Source organism: Phodopus roborovskii, unplaced genomic scaffold, assembly GCF_943737965.1.
Source record: "Phodopus roborovskii unplaced genomic scaffold, PHOROB, whole genome shotgun sequence".
Lineage (NCBI taxonomy): Eukaryota > Metazoa > Chordata > Mammalia > Rodentia > Cricetidae > Phodopus > Phodopus roborovskii.
Window position 1 is genome coordinate 21,977 of NW_026125341.1, and position 21,014 is coordinate 42,990.

At 39.7% G+C, this 21,014-nt stretch overlaps 1 pseudogene; it reads right to left on the reverse strand.

Annotated features, from left to right (window-relative positions):
• Positions 1–3,281: 3,281 nt before the first annotated feature.
• LOC127214269 (zinc finger HIT domain-containing protein 3-like) overlaps positions 3,282–21,014 on the reverse strand; it is a 32,982-nt pseudogene continuing 15,249 nt past the window's right edge.

A 21,014-nucleotide genomic window follows, 5' to 3' on the forward strand; every position in this document is an offset into this window, starting at 1 on the left:
GTCTTGGACTGCCATTCAAAAGAGACTGCTTTGCTCCCAAAGGTGCTGTGAATTGCATCTGTGGCAACTCAAGTCATCATGGCTACTGCTTCAGTCTCAGTTTCCCTTGTCTATAAAAGGAGGAAGTTACAAGGAGATGTAAGTCACCTATCAGCTCTTATTTCAACATTTCCATGGGTACTTTCTTTTCAAAGATAGCACAGCTCCTATCCATGATTGTTGTTTCTTATCTGTTCAAAGAGAGAAAGACCATGATGACTTTTCATATTCAAACACCAATATAGTGTAGGATGAAGTATGATATTTTTCAAACATTCAGAAGACCAAGAGCATGAATCCATGTGTACATATATATATGGAAATATATGCACATATGTTATTCACATACAGGTGAATAATTTTGTAATTGCTTTCTTTCCTTCTTGGTTTCTCTTTATGACTATAAATCGGAAGACACTGTTTCTCTTTGGAGTAGTGTTTTGGAGTCATCCTATATATGTACCCATATAGATGCTTTTTCTATAAATTATTTTTCCATAATCTGTTGTTTCTAAAGAAAATTTTGATGTAGAAACCAAAGTCCAAATATATTTAAGATAAACACTCTATGTGGGCAGAGGCTATTTTCTGTTCTGTTTACGTATACTCAGCTCCTAGAATGTATCTGAAAGCTATAAGGGGTTCCAAAAATTTGGCTGAATGAAATCTATGACTTAGTCATGTCTATAAAGAAAGAAAAAGAAAAAAGTGTAAGTAGCATATCAGGGTACTTCCGCAGGATTCACAGACCATCCTGTTCGCAGGTCTCTGACATTGGTCTCCTGTCAGCTGATGTCCTCTGTGAGGGGTGGACTGCTGTAAACTATCCATGGCTGCTGAGTGATATCCTATCAGTTATAATAGAGTAGCGGTTTCTCCTTAACCTGTGCCTGCTAAGCTAAGAAACTTTCATGAATTAAGCAGCCTATGAAACCATAGCCTGATGGACAGTTGATTATTATGAACCATCATATTGGCACAGAGTAGGACAGAAAGCAAACTAACTTTAGGAAAGTATAAGGAGAAGTTCAGGAAAGTTATGCTTTTTTCTACATTATTTTATAACTCATCCTGAAGACATGGTGACTTTGTCTAGAAAGACAAAATGTGAGAAAGAAATATAAAGAATAGGAAGTCAATAAGAGGAACAAAATTGGAGAGTTCTGTAAGGTGTAGAGTTTTTCCACCTGCTGCCTGGTCTTGTCCCGCTGCCACGCCAACCACAAATAACACATTGAGACTCTGTATTTGATATAATTCTGTTGGCCAGGTACTTGTTTCTTATTGGCTAGCTCTGTCTTAATTATTAACCCATTTCTATGTATTTCCACATGGTCTTACCAGCGAGAGGTGGCTGGCAGTTCTATTCTCTCCAGATTATCCTTCTTGACTCCTTACTTACTGCTTCCTATTTCTTCCTTGTCTCCTAGTCCCTCCCTATCTTCCTTTCCTATTGGCCAACAGTGCTTTATTCATTAACCAGTATGAGAAACTATATATACATAATGGCATCTCCCATCAGAGTTCAATCTCTCTTCAAACAACACAAACATTGTGGATACAGGATGGGGTTGGATATGGTTCAAGGAAGAGTGATTGCCTAAGATCTACAAAGAATGTTCTAAATAAACCTTACAGAACTGAAAAGACAAAAACAAAAAAACTGAATATTTGCAAATGCAATGCAATGTGTACATTTTCCTCAAATTACACACACACACACACACACACACACACACACACACATATATATATATATGTATATATACATATATATATCCTTAATTTTGTTTGGAATGTTCTAAAATTATTTATTTATAGAACCTGACCTCTGTTTACCCCTTCCTTTCCCCTCGTTTCTGTTCTTGTCCTCCATTTCCCTTAGTCTCCATATTTATTCCTCCTCTGTTTCCATTCAAAGAGGGCAGACCACAGATATCAACCAGACATGTTATATCAAGCTGAAGGCTGTACAATATAACCCAGTATGAGTTTAAGGGCCCCCAAAGGCAGTAACAGAGTCAGTGATAGACCCTGCTCCCACTGTTAGAAATCCCACAAGCATACCAAGCTACACAAATGTGGCATAGGTATAGAGAACCTAAGTCAGTCCATACAAGCTCCCTGATTGTCAGTTGAGTCTCTGTGAGCCTCTATGAGCCAAGGTTAGTTGATACTGTGAGTTGTCTTATGGAGTCCTTAACCCCTCTGACTGCTTCAATCCTCTGTCCCATCTTCTGTAGGATTCCTTGAGATCCTTCTAATGTTTGAATGTATCCCTGCTTCTGTTTCCATCACTTGCTGGGTGAAGCCTCTCTGAAAACCATTGTCATCAATCTATGAATATAGAAGAATATCATGAGGAATCATTTCATTTCATTGACTTTTTTTGCCAGTTCTGTTTGGTTTTTTCCTAAGTCCCTGGGATGTCTAGCATCTGGGTCCCAACTCTCTAGGTAGTGACAGGGGTAAGCTCCCTCTCATGGTATAGGTGTCAACCTGCACCAGTCATTGCTTGGTCATTCCCACAATTTCTGAGCTTCTCTTCCCCAGTTCTTCTTGTAGTCATGGTAAAATACAGATTAAAAGTTATTTGGCTGGGTTGGTGTCCCAATTCTCCAGTGGAAGTCTTGCCTGGTTGTAGGACAAAGCTAGTTCAGGAATATTAGCTAGATTCAGCTTCACAGTTTCCTAGGAATTTCCATTGTTCTATGTTTGTAGTACATCCCGGAGATGATCTCCAATTATTGTCTCTCCCAGTATTGTTGGCCTTCATCCTTCTCATACTTGACTGCTCCTGTTCACATCTTCCTTACCCCTCCTCCAGCTGAGATGTTCATTCTGTTTACCCTCCCAAGGGAAATTCATATGTTTCCCCTGTTGTGTTTTCCTTTTTTACTAAGCCTCTCTGGGTCTGTGGATTGTAGCATGGTTATCCTTTAATTTACACTAAATATGCACTTCTAAGTGAGTACTTATCATTGTATTTCAGGTTCTGGGTTATCTCACTTAGGATGTTTTTTTTTCTTGCTCCATTAATTTGCCAACAAATTTTTTTTAATATTTAATAAATTTATTTAATGTCATCAAGAACATGTAGTAACACTATCAGTTTTTAATCCTAATGCATAAACTCGGTATTTATGATGTAACTCTGAACTGTACCAGAAATAAATTTAAGACCACTGTGTAAATATACATAGCCTTTTCCCTTTTTTTAAAAAAGGTTATGTGAGTTTACCTGCATGTATGGCTGTGGACCACATGCTTACAGTACCTTCAGAGGCCAGATGAGGGTGTCAGATCCCCTGGAACTGTAATTACAAATGTTAGCAGTCATGTGGGTGCTGAAGATTGGTCCTCTGGAAGAGCTGAGCCATCACTCCAGGCTTCCTCTTCATACAGGCTCTGCACCTTGAATATCCTCCACTTGTCTGAAGCAAGCCAAGTGAAGGAGGATCTACATGTTCTACAGCAGCCTTGGAAAAATCCTCCTCCTAGGAGGAGCAGTGGGCAGCTTGAGCAATGAGCACATCCAGTTTTAAGAATCCCTGTTGTGGGATGGTTGCACGATTCTTAAACAGCAGTCTGCAAACTCCACAAACAAAGGCTCCTGTGTGCAGGCTTTCATCAGCTTTGCTTTGTTTTCACCCTGATCCAGGTTAACCATCAGCTCTCTCAGGTGTGGGTTGAGCAGTAAACTTCTTAAAGTTGCAGATTCACCTAAATTCTTTAAATTCTGCAGAGACACTCTGTCTTCTTCCTCATCGCTGTTGAGGAAGTCAGCTATAGAAGTCATCATCTTTATTTTCCTCAGACCCTGTATTTACTGGAGCTACTGTTCTCGTCTCAACAGGCCAGGTTTCTGGGTTGCACTTTGTGCGTCTGGAAACAAGTGACTGAGCAGTAGGGCAAGCTGCCGGCCGGGCAGTGGTATTTCGGCGTGATCCAAACAGATCATGCAGACTGCCGTCCTACTGTTGACTTCCCAGAAGACCCGCCAGCAAATTTTGTAATGTTACTATTTTTAACAGCTGAGGAATATTCCACTATAGAAAGGTACCATAGTTTCTCTATTCATTCTTTGGCTAAAATACAACTAGGTTGTTTCCAGCTATTATAAATAAAGCTTCTCTTAATATAGCTAAATGAGTGTCCTTGTGGTATAATGGATCATCCTGTGGGTATATGCCCAGTAGTGGTATAAATGGGTGGTGAAGTAGATTGATTACCAATTTTCTGAGAAACTGCCATATTGATTTCCAAAGTGACTGTACAAATTTGCATTTCCACCAGCAATGCAGGAGTGATACTCTCCAGCATGAACTGTTTCTTGTGTTTTTAATCTTAATCTTGGCCATTCTGACAGATGTGGGATGGTGTGGTAGTTTAAATGTAATTGGCCCACATAATCTCATAGGGAGTGGCACTATTAGGAAGTGTATCTTTGTTAAAGTTGGTATGGCCTTGTTAGAGGAAGTGTTTTACTGTGGGAGCAGGCTTTGAGTTTTCCTATGTTCAGGATACCACCTAGTGATACCATTGACTTCCTTTTGCCAGCAAGATGTATGTATCACTGTCTGCTCAAGCACCATGTCTCCTGAAAGATGCCATTGTCCCTTCTTTGGTAAGAATGGTCTGAGCTTCTGTAGCTGTGAGGCCCAAGTAAATGTTGTCTTTATAAGAGTGTTCATGGCCATGGTGTCTCTTCACAGCAATAGAAACTCTAAGAAGTAGGATCCCAGAGTTGTTTTGATATACATTTCCATGAAGGCTAAGGATGTTAACCATTTCTTTAAGTGCCATTTGAGATGCCTTTGTTTAGACATGTACCCCAGTTTTATTGGCTTATTTGTTTTTTATTTTTTGTTTTGTTTTGTTTTGTTTTTTGATGTCCAGTTTTTTGAGTTCTTTATATATTTTGGAAATTAACCCTTTGTCTGATGTGGGGTTGGGGAAAATCTTTTCCCATTCTGTAGGCTTCTATATTGTCCTATTGACAATGCCCTTTTCCTTACAGAAGCATTTTAGATTCATGAAGTCCTATTATTAATTTTTGATCATAGTATCTGTGCAATTGGTATTCTGTTCAGGAACTTGTCTCCTGTGCCAATGTGTTCATGGCTATTCTTCACTCTTTTCTTTTATTACTTTCAGTGTATCTGGTTTCCTGTTGATATGTTTGACTTACTTGAACCTTAGTTTTGTGCAAGGTGATAGATATGAATATACTTGAATTCTTCTACACTCGGTTAGACCAGCACCATTTATTGAAGATGCATTCTTTTATTTCGTATTGTACAATGTTGGTTTCTTTGTTGAAAATCAGGTGTCCATGGGTGTGTGTATTTAAGCTGTATTTTTTATTAGATTCCATTGATCCCGTTGTTGCTTTTAGTTCTGTTTGAAACAGAATAATGTAGAGTTTTATTTAAGAATAGTCAGGGATACTTTATATTTTTCTGTCTTAATTATAGTTTATGGCATACATGTATATCTTAGTTCCTGATGATGTGCCAGCTCTCTCTGCCTTTCCATTGAGCTTGCTTCTGAGATACTAATGTGCTTCCTTAAGGGTGGGGACATAATACAGAGCCTCTGGCACATCACTGGGTTTGTAAAAATAGACAGTCTTCCTATGCACTGCAGCTTCAGTCCTCTAAAAAGATGCCCCTTTGTGACTTATATTCCTTCAAAGTTTAATGGCAGCCATGTGCTGGACCTTAAGGCCAGCTCTGCATATCTCAGTCCTATATGTATACCAGAAATACCTACCCTTTGTCACCAATATCTCCTACCAGACTCCTTTAAAGAGACTTAAAAGTAAAGTTCATTGTACTTGATTCTGATACGACTGCAGGTTGTTTTTTTTTTTTTTTTTACTTCCCCTCCATGGTCATGGTCTTCCTTCAGATCCAGGTGAAAGGTGGACACTCAGAATGTCTCCAATTACTCCAATATACTGGTCTTGCCTTAAGATATGAAGACAAGAGCTGTGATTATGAATAAAAATACTAAAACAATGACAGCAGGGATTGAACTCTGCAGGAAACTGAGGAGTTTACTAAGTGATTCTGTGTCTTTCTTCATAATGCAACCTTTAAAAGAGGGATGTGAAGCCTGAATAAAAATATTGGATATGGGAAGGTAGTTTATGAATGTTGGTAATGGCAGTTCAGAAAGCAGGAAGGGCACCCTTGCTCAGTGATTACACAAAAAGAACACCTTCATGATTTGTGAAGAACATGACCTAGTTAAGGATAATAAATAGTGCATTATTTATTAGCAAGAAATATTCTCAAAATGAACCTTATTAATTACTCCTTTCAAGTCTGGCATTACCATTAGACTTAATAGAACCTTTATAAGTTCATGGGAGAGTGATTTTCAAACTGAAAAATGATAAAACAAATGTAAACAATTAAGATCACTTGAGCCAGATAAACCTTTGGCAGCTACTTTGTGAAGGCCACACTATTTCAGGATGAAGATTGCTAACATTTCACCAAATACCATCTATGTACATGATGTGTGCACAATAATTATTTCTTCACAGAGTCAATAGATATGGCTGATATCAACAATCAGCAGATCATTGTAGGTGGATAATGTACATCTAAAGAGAAGGCCAGATATCTCCATACTTTGAATAGTAAAATATAGCCCTTTCCATCCTAAAGAATACCTCATGTCTGGAGCTGGTGACAAGAATATCCTCACAGAGCTAAGGGCAGGCAGGCTGAAACTATGTGCCTAATGTTTTCAGCTACAAAGTCAGATTGTCATATGGAATTCTGATACCAATTAGCTTTACATTTCACATAAACAAGGAATATTTCAATGAGGAAGTACTTACAAGCCATATAGTTTTTAGGTAAGTGTGCCCCCAATGTTGGGTATTTTTAAATGTTAAGTATATCTCAAATATTCAAGGAGACATATTTAAAGTCAAAGCTTATTCATTACTTATTTTGAATTTCAAATTTAACTGGGACTCTTGTATATTTATTTGCCAAATCGAGAGTCCTACTCTAAAAGTCACATTTCTCTCTCGCCGGCTGTTATCTGTTAAGCTTCCTTCTATGACCCAACTGGTTTGGAATATTTTCAGATACATTGGGTATTTAATTCTCTGGCTCATTACTAAGCAAAATTTAGCCTTTGCTGTATTTCTCCCACTCTTCATTCTTTCTCACACAGATTTTAAATATCTGTGATCCTTAACCTAAATCCCAGTTCCATAGTTTAATAATCAAAACTCACAGTTACTCAATACTCATTTCATTTGCAAACCACACTCATCTTTCCTACAATCCTGCTCTTCCTCCCTCAGAATTCCCTTTTTCTAAAATACAGCATGTGATTTTCAATCCTCTGACTTGCTCAACCACAGTGACCCCATTCTGCCCTTGACCTTTCTAGCAGCAGCCACAACTAAGCAATTAATTCCTTCATTTTTTTTTATCTTTTCCAAAATATTAGCCAGCCAACGCTTTACTTTGTCAAACAATAGAGTCATGGGAATCTTCCATCATCCCATAATTTTCCTAATATCTCCACCTTTATTTCTATATACAGGAATTCATGACCAGGATAATGTCACTAAATTACATGATTTTCTGACAAAAGCAAGATGGATAGCCCAGCAGAAAAATAAAAATTTTTCATGAAAATTGTCAAGGAAAATATAGGTAATGGAAATAAGATTTTGATAAATATCTAAGATTAAATAATATATTATCAGTATGAGAAGGGATAGAGGAAATCACAGAAATGTTCAGGTAGGGCCTATACTATAAATATATTCCAATTTAATTGTGCATTAGTTCCAATTTTGCATAATTATTTTTAGATGCACACAAAACCTTTCCATGAATATAAAAAAACAGATGGGGCATCTTGAAAGGTGTTTACATGATTTGCTTTAGGTAAAGAATGAGTTCTTATATAAATCAATAGGAAAGATAAATAAAGCACCTATTTTATGTCATATCATTGAGTCCCTCTTCGTTTACAAACTAATAAGTAGTTAGACCCTGTCAGATGCCTTCAGTCTGATTTCTTGACCTAACTTAGTACCATCCTCTGTAAAAAGTATTTCTATCCCAACCACACCTACTATGTTAAGCAGGCTTTCCATCACTTTGATAAAACACCTGATGTAAACAACTGAGACAAGAAAATATTCATTTTAGCTCTTGGTTTCAGAGACCAGTCTGGGAGAGTCAGAACATCATGGTAAAAGTCTAAAACAGAGGAAATAATTACTTATAGAAGAAAGAAGTAAAAGAGAAGTTTTGGCATTAAAAATGTGTGCCTAGTAATCAACATATTAATCAACTCAAAAGATCTAATCCCTTGGGATCTAATCACTCCCCCAAAGCCTCATATCTGAACATTGGATATCAAGCCTCAACACAGGAGCTTTTAGGAATGCCAGTCATAACACCTATCCTTCCCAGTCATCTGGACTTTCCTCCTGGAAACATCTTAGACTTGACATCCACACACACACAGGGGAATTATCCAACACTTTCAGCTATTCCTCTGAAGCCTTTGCCAGGTTTCACTTGGTTCACCAAATGTTTCCTGCATGGTTTTGTCTTGCTTTAATATCTGTCTCTACCAACAGTACAGACCAATAGCTACAGTACTCATTCATTAAATTCCAGCATGTATGCAAAGAACATTTCTTTGGCCACTGGGATATCTCTGAGAGTATTGGGTGGTAACCTTACCCTTAGTCTCCCAATCTAATTTAATTCTAATCTTCTGAAATCACATGCATCCCCCCCATTCTTTTAATTTCACCCTCATTTACTTTTTGTAGTAGGAAAGAATGACAAAGGATTCTTCTTACCCTTAAGAAACTGCTCTTACCCTATCTCTGGACTTTTCCTGTTGCCTACTTGCCTGAGCACCTGACCTTTTATTTTGTCAGCTCTATACTGAAGGCAACTGTTGCTGTTCCTGTGAATTTTAGATAGGAATTAGTGATGTTCACTGCTATTGGTGACAGCTTGCCCCCTGCTGGGCAGCATGGTAAACATATCACATACAAGTAACATGAAAGCAAGGTTTCCTGTGAGCCATTTGCTCATTATGGCAAGGAGAGATAAGAGGAAGAATAGTGGTTGCAATAGACTCAATGTTTCTGTTTCTGAATTCTTAGATTGAAAGTTCAATATCAACCTAAGGTGTTTGGTAGTTAGTTCAGTAGGAGACAATTACAAGAATGAGGTGAAAGTTCTCAATAAAGGGATTACTGTCTTAATGATTCATAAAAGGGTACAAGGCTATATGGACAACCTACAACTCAAAAGGGAACCCTAAAAGAACCATGTTTGCTAGGATCCTCAAGCAAAAACTCCTTGCTTTTATTAAACCACCCCATCTATGGGTCTTAATAATTGTACTGCAAACTAATAACATGGCAAAGGCAGAAGCTTTCTTCCTTGATTTTCCTTAGGGAAGAACAAGCCTCAGCCTCGGAATCAAGATCTAGAATAAAGAGCAACAGTAGGTTGCTTGATAAATACCCTTGGTAAACACAATCAGAGATCATGGGAATCCATATGAAGACAATAGTGGAAGTCATTACACATTTTCCATGGCCTCCAGTGACATCTGCAAGTTCACTTGAAATAGCTCACTTGAAATCCTTTCATGTGTTTTCCCTCTGAGCATTTACTTCCTATCTTGAACATTTTTATGCCTAAATCTCTCTCTCTTTTTTTTATCACTTCCTAGGACTTTTAGGCTTATATTCTGCTAATCCCAGCTTTAGCACCTTCTTTAATCTGCATTCAGTGGACCCATGATCTAATTTCTGCTCAGAAGGACAGTAAAATTAACTCTGGAAACTGCCAATGAGCCCCTATTTTATGTGAGATTATCTGCTTACCTTTTGACCAAAAGAGCACACAAACCAAAAATGGCCCCATGGAGAAGGGGTCTGCCCTTGTCTTTTTGGAGCATCCCCTGACTTTAGCTCCCCTGGACATTTCAGAGTGGAAAACCTACTGCCCATTGGGCTAGCTTTTCTTTCACTTTCCCAATAGGGATGGTATCTATGAGCTGTGTTTTTCACACATGCCCAGCATGCTGCCAGCAGGGATCAAAGAGAGAGTCAAAAGAGGCAGAAAGAGCAAAAATCCAATTCTGATGCCTTTGCAGCTGCCAGTCATTTAACATTTCATCTCCATGAGTTTCCCAGAGTGCACGCTGCCGCTGGCTGCATTGAAAGCTTGACCCTTCCCTGCCTGTTGTCTTACTTTCCTCTGGAGCATGTAGAGATGTACACTATCAGTCAAAGAGACACATGTGGGTGACCGAGAACATGGCAATCAACTCTGTACCCTAGCCAAATTGTTTTAAATTATTTCAGATTCAAAATTACCTTTTCTCTGTCCCTTTGCTGTCTTCACCTTGTCTTGCCCCTTCAGCAACTCCGGTTTCCATTCTAACCTGATGAGGTCTAAGTACAACAAAAATCTATTCTAACAAAAGTCCTATCTATTTTTTTCCCTAAAATATCAAAGAATTCAGCATGCTCTCAGAAGCACAGCATATCAAGTGTCTGGGTTCCATGGTCCTCATTTGAACTGTGTGAGGTTCCAGCAACACAGGCTTCCAGTTCAGTCAGTTTGATGTGATGACTTTGAGTTTGGCGTTTAAGGAGCTATGAAATAAACATCAATACAATGCTGGCTCTTGTTTCATTTGAACTACTTATCCCTCTAGGGCAGATTCTGGCAAATCTAGAAATTCAAGTTTCACTGATAACTGAACTTTAAAAGACTCGAGGTTACGGATTAAGGAAGTCTGAGTTGCAAAAAGAAGAAGAAGAAGGAAAAAAAAAAAAAAACTGCTTCCAACTCAAAGTAAACAGCTTGGTTGCTCACCAGCTTGGCCTGAGCCATTTTCTGGTTGCAAGTTGGCCCCACTGGAAGTCCCTCTATACTCTGTCTCTGTTCTTCCAGATTTACAAGTTGCCATGGTTACAGTGGCTTCTGGAAATGAACTTCATAATTGCTTCATATTGCATATAAACAGCTGGATTCCCTCTTTCAATTTCACTCTGAAACAATGAAGGGCATAGAAAATAGCCTTGCACTTGAATCATTGACATGTTAAAGACCATTATCCCAGGAGCAGAGCATCACAGCAGAGGAAGCCTTGAAGAAATGATGTCCCATCCAGAGACTCTTTACACACAGAAGAATGTAAAATATGTATGAGTAGTTTCACATACACAGTACTAGAATACAAGAAAAGCTCAGCCTGTCCTGCTTTTAAAGACCCATCAATCAACAACCTGTGCTACTGGGTACGAAACAGACACACACAGGTAAGGTGTTACCATCAGAAGATCCAATGGACAGGCAGGTGCAGGGTGTGGCAAAAAGAGCAGCTTGGTATTGTGAACACTGTTGCAGCTGGAATGCAAATCCTGAGCTATAATCCTTCTTCTGTCAGGAGTCAAAAGTGTGGCTCGAAATGTCAACTATCCAGGACTCATTCCACTGTCTATAGACTGAGGAGTTATTTCTGAAAAGTCTTTCATTCATGTTCTCATAGAGTTTTCTGTCTTGACTAGTGACAGTTGCTTAGAAGCCACAACTAAAAGCAAGGTATACATTGAAATCCTAGTGAACATAGGCATCAACTTCATAGATTCCCACAAACCATTCCACTTCAGAAAAATATAACAAAACCGATTGTTAGAGCAAATTTACTGCAAAGAATGTAAGAGGTGAGTGGTAGCAAAGACCCCCCAAATGTTTTCCTAGATGATTAATCTTGTATACAACCTGGAGGCTCAAACAAACAGTTAAGGAGAAAGGGTTGCTCCAAAGTGGAAGAAAAAGCATGTTTGGTGGATTCACAGCCAACAGTGAATGCTCAGGTGATAAAAAGAAGAAAAGCAGGGAGAAGCATGGACATGGCACATTCCACCTCACATCAAGAGTGTTTCTTCGTGTCTTCCATTCACACATGCAAGGTTTCTGTCCCTATGAAAAAAGCCTCGAAGTATTCCCCCAAAAGTTACATGCTGAATGACATTGGTGCTTAAGTAATCTAAAAATCAGACAGATCATTTCAACACACGGGTCTTAATAGAGGACTATTTGTCTGTGCTGCCTGGAGCTTGCTCTGGCAGTATAATGACTCTGTGTAAAACTGTGGAGGTCAACCTCCATGTTCTTCAGGACTGAGCTGCCTGCCCTTTCTATCTCTCTGCACAGACAGTCTTGATCTTGCACAAGGTGATCCTGTTGTGAAATATTGCATGTGGTAAGAAGGCTACATTCCGCGCTTTGGAACCTGAGTTTGTTTTCAGGCAGGAACTGTTTCCCTGAAGTCTTGAAGAGATGATTTAATACAACTTGCAGTGCACTCATTTTAAGAGGGAACAATACTTTTAAAAATAACTAAATGGAGCTGGAGTTGTGGCTGAGTTTTTAGAGTGCTTGTTATCATGCATGAAGCCTTATGTTCAGGCTTCAGCTCCACATTAAAAACAAACAAACAAACAAACAAAAACAGATGTGATGGCACACAGGCCTATAATCTTCCAAATATGGAGTAGACTTTAAGGGGAACAACTGGGCTTCTTAAAGGATCCAGTGCCCCAAAGATCTTTGCTGACTTCTGATATGCCTCAGAATTTGGATTTAAACTTGGATATGAGTTACTAATTTGTCAATATTTTAGACTGAGAATCTATTGAATGTTGGGAGTTTTTCTGTCATGTGTGTACATGTGTATGTATGTGTATATATGTGTAGGCATGTGTATGTATATATGTATGTATGTGCATGTATGTATATGTAGGTGTATGTGTGTGTATGTGTGTATGCATGTGCATATGTGGTGGTGGTGGTGGGTGTGTGTGTGTGTGTGTGTGTGTGTTTGTGTGTGTGTGTGTGTGTTTGCTTGCTTGTGAGAACTAGAGATCAATATCCTTGTTTTCTGAGAGGTTTTCTCAGGGAACTCGGAGCTCAACAATTTGTTGAGACTGGATGCTCAGTGACTTCCCCGGATTTTTCTGTGTCAGCCTGAGCTGTGATTACAGGTATGGACTGGGGGAGTTGGTTTGGGATTTATACAAGCAATAAACTGTTTACTTAAAATGTCTTTGAGTCAGCAACAAACAGTCAATTAAACTAAAACCAGATACAACCCAAAGTTGAGTGATTTGCTAACAGTAGAAATATTAGATTCTGCCTTGATGAACTGTGACATCAAGCATACAAATTCTCTGAGTTTTGATTTCTGTTTACATGAAGAAAATTTCTGTGGATACTGAAGGAAGTTATCTTTTGTAGATATTAAAATGAGTTTTTATAATCTCTATTTTCAAAGCCTAGCTGAGGAGCAGAAGGACCTTTGTCTTTAGAACTCTGGCTGTGGAGATGACTCTATCAATAAAGTGACTCACAAACATAAGAGCCTGAGACTCAACTCAACATCCATAAAAAATTTTGGGCATGATGGTGAGTGCCTTTAATCTTAGTACTAGTGAAATGGGTTAAGAAGAGATTCCTTCTTATTTCCTGGCCATCCAGATTACACAAATTCACACACATAAACACACTTTCTGAAACAGTTTCTCCCAGTTCAGTGAAGGAAAACAAGAGCTGCCTCTGTCTCAGAAAATCAGAAGATTTCTGGAGGGTGTGAGCATTGATAGAGAGGAGAGTTATGGGACAGAACTCTTCATGACAGACTTCTCTATTTCCTTGTCTTACATAATCTTTATCCACTCCTCCTGGGCTGTCATTTCTGCCTCTTACCCTCAAGAGCAAATGCAGCCGGCACAGTGACATTTTAATAATAATACTTTGTACTTATACAGCACCTGTCAGCCAATGATCTCAAAGTACTTTCCCTGAGATTAAGTCATTAATCCTCACAAGGGTAAGTGACTTTCCCAAGGTCACAGAAAAGTGAATGTCAGGGGCAGGCAAGCACTCTGAGTTCCTCACTCTTATCCAAAGTCCTGAGACTGTCTTCTGCTTTCCCTCCAAAATGCCTTCCTTGACATTGCCCAAACTTCCACATCTGTGGGGAGTTTGATCGCATCTTTGGTTCTTCTGTTCAGTGTCTTCACCTTCCAAGTCAAATGATCAGACATCTCTGTTTTGAACAGCCCTGTCTATAGCTAGAAACAAATGTTCACAGGGGGGAGGCTGGTATGTCACTATATCCAATAACCACCTTGTAGCTCCAGTGTGGATACTATGTTCACAAGGTCCACTTTTCCAAGAAGAAAAAAGCAAGTTTGTTCTGCATCTGTAACTAGATCTGTTCAGAAAAAGCACAAGGACAGACTGACATATTCTGTGAATATGGACAGCTCCATATTCACAGTGGCTACGTGCTCCCTTTTTGGCAAATGGCAGCATCAGGACCTCAGGACAGCATGGGAAAGGTTTGGCATGACTACTGAGGTTTGTACATTCAGGTAGCACATGCAAGGAGTGATTTCTGGAGAAGCAAAATGCAAATAATTAACCGTCTACACACACAATAGAGCTCAATTCTGGTCACCCTCTGTGATATCAGAGGAGTACTCAGAATCACACTCAGAAGAAAACTTCCACTAAAATATAACTAGAAGAATTGCAGTTACGGTTGAAAATACAAGTACAAATAAATTTAAAACAGAGTCTGTAGGAATGAAGTTAAGAGAATGAAGACCATCTGCTCTAACCCATAGTGTGAGACTGATCCAGTCTCCCACTCTCTGCAACGCTAGAGAAAGAGATGAAAGCCTTGTTCACAATACCAAACACCCCCCACCAACTCCTAAGGTCTGAGTCTTGGCTATAACAAAATGGTGTCTACAAAATCTCTTGGAGCTAGTCATGAGGGAAAGTAATTATTGCTTGGAGAGTCAGGGAATTTGAAGTTTTCCTCTAATTTCTAAGGGCTTCTTCATACTTTCAGACAAGAAAGGTTAGGGAAAGGAAGATAGAGAAGTGGGTACCACTCTCAGTCCTGTTAGATGTACAGGCCCTGTGTCCATGAAAACTAAGCAACACTGTGAAGTAATTACATGGGGAAACACTTTTTTTCATATTCTTTTTTATTCTTTTTTCTTACTTTACATATCAATCCCAGTTCCCTCTCCCTCACATCCTCCCATGCTCCAGACACCCCCCTCCCATCCCATTCCCCACCCACTCCACAGGGTGGGTGAGGCCTTTGAGGGGGCATGATCAAAAGTTGTCAAGTCATTTGGCATAGGGACTAGGCCCTCCCTCCTTTCTCTAGGTTAAGGGAAATCCCTCCATGGGAAAAGTCCTTACATGCGCCAGGAATACATCCTGGTTCCACTGTCAGAGGTCTCTTAGACTGCCCAGGACTTCTAACTGAGATGCATAGTCAGTAGTGGAGAGGAGAACATGAGGGACTGGGAAATAATTTTAAGTGAATTAGACTATTTCAAAAGGGGTTGGAGAGATTGCTTATTGAGTTAAAAGCATCCGTTGCTCATTAAAAAGACCTGGGTTAGATTCCCAGAACCCACATGACAGCTCAGAATCTTCTGTTACTCCAGTTTTAGGGTTCCCTATGCCCCTCCTCTGGCCTGTAATAGTTCCAGCCATGTAGGAGTTATACAGACATATATACAGGCAAAGCACATACACTCATTAAAAACAAAATATTTTTTTAAAGAACATATTAAGGACTATAAAATTTATTATCATCAGAGAGCCCCTTGTAGTCAGTACATATTAACATTAGATACATCAAAGGGAAGCATGACAATCCAAGTTAAATTTTAAGCTCTTACTGCTATGGAGAGCTACATTGCACCATTTCATATGTTTTTCCCTAAATATACATAACAGAAGAATGAAGGGATTACCATCCTCACCTAAAGCTGATACGAGAGTGCTCAGAAATAAATTATTAGATAACATAATATACCAAATGAACATTTAAACTTGTCTGTCCAATACCTTCTGATTTTTATTAAGTATACAAACAAATGCTGAAATGTTGTATTAAAATAAGAGCTGTCAGATACAAAGTGCACAGTATGGTTTATGAAGCACACCAGATATGCTTTACAAAGGACCTGGGGGAAGAATAGATAGATTTAAACTGGAAGTTGTGACTGGGCATGAATTGGACTTGAAAGACTAGCATTTGGGCATGGAGGTTTTAACATTAGATAGCTCCAGGGGTTATTGATCCAGCAATATTGTAGAATATCACTATGGAGAATATGAATACTGAGAGAAGACCATTGTCCCTGATATGGTCTTGGACAAACCTGAAGCTAATATGGCAAGAAGAGAGTCACAGGAGAAGATTTTAAAATTATATTGAAGAATTTATGACTATAAGGAACCACAATCTCCAGAAAAGAGGAATCTTGAGAATTTGGGCTCACAGGAGTTGCAAGACATTTTATTTGATCCTTTTGGAAGAAGAAACAAAACAGCTAGGCAAACACAACATTATTTTTTGAGGACATCTGAGAACAGTAACCACCATCCTTTCCTCCAACAAGCCACTGGAGACCTGGTCCACATCTGTGACAGGGGATATCTGACCTCTAACCATAGCTTCACAGCTCTTAAACATTCCTTTCTATTTGTTAAGAGCTGACCCACTGGGGAGTTTTAAGACCACATTAGGTAGTGTTTGGTAATCTAGCTTCCAGAAAGCTCTTGGGAAGAAGAGGCTGTGAGACACTATTTGCTTTTCAGGGAACTTGCTTCTGTGTGTTGGGGGGGAGGGTCCAGCAGAATAAGGAGGAAGGGAGAGAACAGTGCCAAATGAGGAGTACTCTCCAGCTGGGTCACTGTGTCACAGGGGTACCCACTTATCAACTGTCCTCAAGATATGAGGGTTACAGCCTCATTCTGTTTTCATAAACTCCTAATCTACTTACTCCTGTTCATTCCCTCTTATGAGAGTGAGGACATATAAAAGGGACCATGATATCCCATATCCAGGCCCTTTGCTCTCTCTTCTCGAGGCTTCAGCTGTGTAAATGGAGCAAGAACTCAAGGCCCAGGTACAGGAGTTGTCTCTGTATTGCATATGTTTGCATGCATGCATGCATGTATGTGTGTCCCTCTGTGTGTGTGTGTGTGTGTGTGTGTGTGTGTGTGTTTGTGCATGATTGTGTGTTTCAGGAATTAGAACTCCTTCATTCTTTTATCACATATTTGACAAAAATAAATAAATAAATAAAAGCAAACTAAAAAAAAAAAAACATTACTAATACTACTACCATCGCTACCAAGAAAACAAACTTACAGTCTGGAGACTCTAGTGACATACAGGGCTAGCATGAAAGATTAAACATGATACATTTTGGAGGTGATGGCAGAGTTCAGGCTATAGGCCCTGGTGATTCCACTGGGGAGGAGGAGATCATGTTATGACCCTCAACAGTTGGTATGTAAGCCATGAAGACCTGGTACTGTATGTTCTTACTACAAGAAGAGGAAATGCCCTCCTAGAGAAACTGCACTCCATTTCCTCATACATGATCGACCAACAGGTGGGGTTCTGCATATGTCTGAAGAACTGCTTCCACATTTTAATAAGACAGGTCTGGAAACCATTCCTTCTAGCACAACATATTCCACTTTAGACAAAGAGCAAAGGCTGAGGAGTTTCATGAACCCTTTAGGCCAATTGGAGAATAAAAATGCAACTAAGGAAACCAACAACCCTGCCTGGGATCATGTGACACCTACCTTCACTGCATTCCCCTGCCACAAAAGCTGCAGCTCTCATTGAGGCCAAGAAGCTGTCACCAGCATGTACAATTGCCTCATTACCAGAGAGAAGAGCTGTGCACTGGGAACCTTCTCAGCATCCCTGGGGCACAGAGACCCAGGATAACAGCGTGCCAATGCACCCCCTGCTGGCTTTTATTGTATGCTAATGTAATGGGACCATCAGTCTGAAGGCTGTCTGTGCATAGAAACTGGATTTCTTTTTGTCTAGTTGGAACAGTCATTTTAAATTCCAGCAATGAGAAAGGAGTGTGAGTTTTAGCAGGAAGAAAGGAAAACGTAGAACAGACAGGAAGAGGGTGAAGCAATAAGATAAAAATTCCATGTGGGAAAATGAGGAATTGAAAGGGCTTTCTCCCTTAAAAGAATGTGACTGAAAAAGCAGGGTAATGGGATAACCTGCTTTTTTTTTTTTTTTTTTAATGACAGAACACGAGAAGTACAGAAGGGACTCATATCTCATACAGCATCAAAGCCCAAAGTCAACCATGGTCCAGGGAGTAGGAAGCAGAGAGGGGCACCTCAGAGTGAGTTTCCTTAAGGAAGGAAGACTCTGCCATCTCTGTACCCTTCTTAGGAATGACATTCTCCTTATAGAATGCAGAAGTGCCCTGGCTGCCTTGGGAGCTCTTTTCACAGAGGCCTGTTTCCTGCAGTGACTAGGTAATGTGTCAGTCAATATAGGAAAAACAGAGAAAATGCTAAAGGAACTGGAGATAAGGAAGTAAAGAAATGGAAGGGGGAAATGGAGAAAGTGAAGGGAGAGGTGTTTTAATGTTTTAATGATATTGACCCATATGTTTTAACACCTGGTAATCTTACTTTGATTCTTACCTCAAGCCCTTTAGGTGTCTCTCATTCTGTTGAAGAAGTCAGGGCACACCCTGCTGCTGCGACTATGTCTCTGAGACAGAAAGCTGCCAAGAAAATATGATGTGGTATGTGGGCTTGCCGGCCCTCATGCTCTATTACAAAGTACATAGGAGTCCTACTTAAAGCCAGTTTCTCTATCCCTTAGTATGTAAGCCAGGCAAGTTGAGATCACAAGGAATCAGGCTGTTGCAGGCCTCTAAAATCCTGTAAGAGTCAGAAAATGTCTTTGTTCTGGGTATTTAATGGGAAGGCTTTCTCTTCCTTTCAAGATCCCATTATACTATTTATCACATGAGGCTCTGTTTCTTCCAGTGTCCTACTGCTTACAGACCCAATCACAGCCACATGGGTTGAAGACTCTCTTCTAATCAAGCTCTTTGGAAAGAGTAATTTTGGCTCAGCGGCTCTACTGGACCTGCTGCTTATCTTTTAAGTTATAAGAAGGCCTGAAATAGTACCTACACAAAATGTTACATAAGCTCAACCAGTATATTGGCTTTTCAGCCTTGCTTCCTTTCTTCTAGCTCCTAGTTTCTAAAGCCCATAGCTGGCCTCACCTGTTCTCCCTCATCAGGGCTGCTCTCAGTAGAAAACAAGGACTGGAAATCAGGATCCTGGCCACTGTTGTCTGCCTTCCATATGCTTGGTAACAAGATCTGTATGAGCATAGAACTGGTTTTCAATGCCTATTTGTAACAATACAGAGTTTAAAGCATAATGCAGTAGCTAAGGTTTTACTCTGTCATCAGAAGAAACATTACACTGTTGAATCCTTTGCACAATTGAAAAGTACCCTGTGTCAAAGAGCCTTTCATGCGAATACCTGCCTTTCAGGTGAATACCTGCCTTTCAGGTATATGGGTACCATAGATGGTATCAAGGCACTTGCTACTAGAGGAACAAAGTCATCAAATGAGCTCCACCAGCACAGCAGGTAGGAGAAACAGTTAGAATTCCTTCATTTCTGATGAAAAGCCTGGTACATTCCTTGTGAGTTCATTGCATTGAGCTATTTTGCTGTACTAAAGTTTCCAGATTTGTCTCAAGTGTTCACCTGGGCCATCCTCCATGGTGCTTGGGTCATAGGGAGTCAGGGTTGAAAGGAGTTAACAAGGTAGATGGAAAATAGCTCTGGGACCTCAGTAGGCACAATGATAGAGGGCAAATGTCACCTTGTCATCCCTTGTCTGTGCCTTGGTTTTTTTCTGTGAAACAAGAGTTTGAACTTGTTAAAACGTCTAAGGATATTTAGCCTCCACAATCTATGTTTAATCTTTTAGTTTCACATCAAGAACTTCAATTCTGGATCATTCTAGGACCTGTCTACATCAGCAACCTGGTTCCTTTGGGTATCTCAAGCTATTCTGGCTTACCCAGGATTTTAATCCTACTGTCCAACAAGGTCAAAGAGGGTCAGCTTCTAAACTCAGAAGATTAATGTTGCAATGGATGGAAGAGAAAGCAAAGGGAGACTGTTGCCCAAGCATGAGAATTCTATCTTGTAGAATTTCCCTCTCCGTAGCAAATAAGGTTTATGGATTGCAATGAATAGTCTGCAGCATTAAAATAAGTCTTTTTACAGTATTTTCCCATTTAAGCCTTGCACAGGCAGCATGCTGGATTGGGCCCCGAAAGTCAGACTCACTAGTTTTTCAATTTAGTTTGTTAATAGCCTGCCTTTCATAAAAGCATGAGGCACAATCACCCCAATCCCTAAATCAATAGGATGATGCGGCAATGCCTCAAAGAAATGATATTTTTGAAATAAATATATACCATTCCACCAGGCCCGTTTGACATCAAATTTATATACTCAATAAGAAAGCACAATTAATGGTCCCGAACTGTATTTTCCTTCACCTATTTCACATTTCAAGAGGCACGGGATTTCTTAAGAGAAAAAAGAAAATCATAAAAGAAAGAAAAAGAGCAAACAAGCATTCTGTTCATAAACAGAGTGAAGGGATTGAAGGCAATTGTGGCGGGTGGGTGTCTCCTCAGAATTAGGTCTTCTTGTTTCCAGTCCCATTTCTCCTTTTTCTCTGGTCTTTGCTGCCACTTCCATAGGAAGGACTTGCATAGCTTTAGTGATCATCTGTGTCCCCTTCCACTCTGTCTACCCTATTATTCAACACACCCTGTGATGTACTATGTGTTTGCTGTCTCACTTCTCCCTGACACATGTCATCTCCCCAGGGGCAGGATTTGTGGCATTGTGTTCAACACGATCTCCTTGTAAGTATCCAAAAGAATTTTGCTTTCTTGTTGTTATTGTGGTTTATTGTTGGTTTCTTGATTCAGGGTCTCCCTATGTAGCTCCAGCTAAGA